The sequence below is a fragment of the Limulus polyphemus genome, unplaced genomic scaffold (genome assembly GCF_000517525.1).
Source record: "Limulus polyphemus unplaced genomic scaffold, Limulus_polyphemus-2.1.2 Scaffold9104, whole genome shotgun sequence".
Classification (NCBI taxonomy): domain Eukaryota; kingdom Metazoa; phylum Arthropoda; class Merostomata; order Xiphosura; family Limulidae; genus Limulus; species Limulus polyphemus.
This window is the reverse complement of record NW_013674714.1, coordinates 16,654-18,561: the sequence shown is the minus strand read 5'-3', so window position 1 is coordinate 18,561 and position 1,908 is coordinate 16,654.

Sequence of the window (1,908 nt, the reverse complement as noted above, 5' to 3'; positions counted from 1 at the left end):
TGATGTATCTAGTGACAGGATTCAAGATCAAGTTTAGTAACCGAGATGTAGGTTATGAATACAACGGACGAGAGAGGACGGTGTATCTAGTGACAGGATTCAAGATCAAGATTAGTAACCGAGATGTAGGTTATGAATACAACGGACGAGAGAGGACGATATATCTAGTGACAGGATACAAGATTAGTAACCGAGACGTAGGTTATGAATACAACGGACGAGAGAGGACGATGTATCTAGTGACCAAAAAGCATGATTTGTCTAGTGACGACTTCTAGAGTTAGCCGGTTAGAACAAAAAGCATGATTTGTCTAGTGACGACTTCTAGAGTTGGCCGGTTAGAACAAAAAGCATGATTTGTCTAGTGACGACTTCTGGAGTTGGCCGGTTAGAACAAAAAGCATGATTTGTCTAGTGGCGACCTCCCCCAGTCTTCTTCTTGATATTCTTAGTTTCCCCCAATAATCTTGATATTCGTAGTTTTCCCCCAGTCTTCTTCTTGATATTTGTAGTTTCCCCCCAGTCTTCTTGATATTCGTAGTTTCCCCCAGTCTTCTTGATATTCGTAGTTTCCCCCCAATCTTCTTCTTGATATTCGTAGTTTCCCCCAATCTTCTTCTTGATATTCGTAGTTTTACCCCAGTCTTCTTGATATTCGTAGTTCTCCCGCAGTCTTCTTCTTGATATTCGTAGTTTTCACCCAGTCTTCTTCTTGATATTCGTAGTTTTCACCCAGTCTTCTTCTTGATATTCCTAGTTTTCTCCCAGTCTTCTTCATGATATTCGTAGTTTTCCCCCAGTCTTCTTCTTGATATTCCTAGTTTTTCCCCAGTCTTCTTCTTGATATTCGTAGACTAAATTTGGCAGATCATAGTGGGTTGTCTGCAAATTATCATTATATCCCAAGAAAATCAGTCACGTGTCTATTCTCCGCTACAGTAAACAGAAAGACGTACAGACGATAACTGAAGTTCTGAGAAACAAAAACTAGTTTTTTTCTTTGTTTTTGAATTTCGCGCAAAGCTACACGAGGGCTATCTGCCGTCCCTAATTGAGCAGTGTAAGACTAGTGGGAAGGCAGCTAGTCATCACAACCCACCGCCACCTCTTGGAGTGGGATTAACCGCCCTTTCACGGCTGAAAGGGGAAGCATGTTTGGTATGACGGGGATTCGAACCCGCGACCCGCAGACTGCGAGTCGAGCGCCCTAACCACCTGGCCATACCGGGCCTAAAACTAGTTGTATTTTTCTCATGTCAGAAGCACTTTTAAACCCGCAAAAAGAATAACAAGTGGCGACTTCTGGAGTTGGCCGGTTAGAACAAAAAGCATGATTTGTCTAGTGGCGACTTCTAGAGTTAACCGGTTATAACAAAAAGCATGATTTGTCTAGTGGCGACTTCTAGGAGTTGGCCGGTTAGAACAAAAAGCATGATTTGTCTAGTGCGACTTCTAGAGTTGGCCGGTTACAACAACTACGAATATCAAGAAGAAGACTGGGGGAAACTACGAATATCAAGAAGAAGACTGGGGGAAAACTAGGAATATCAAGAAGAAGATTGGGGGAAACTAAGAATATCAAGAAGAAGACTGGGGGAAAACTAAGAACATCAAGAAGAAGACTGGGAGAAACTACAAATATCAAGAAGAAGACTGGGAGAAACTACAAATATCAAGAAGAAGACTGGGAGAAAACTACGAATATCAAGAAGAAGACTGGGGGAAAACTACGAATATTAAGAAGAAGACTGGGAGAAACTAGGAATATCAAGAAGAAGACTGGGGGAACTAGGAATATCAAGAAGAAGACTGGGGGAAACTACGAATATCAAGAAGAAGACTGGGGGAAAACTACGAATATCAAGAAGAAGACTGGGGGAAAACTACGAATATCAAGAAGAAGACTGG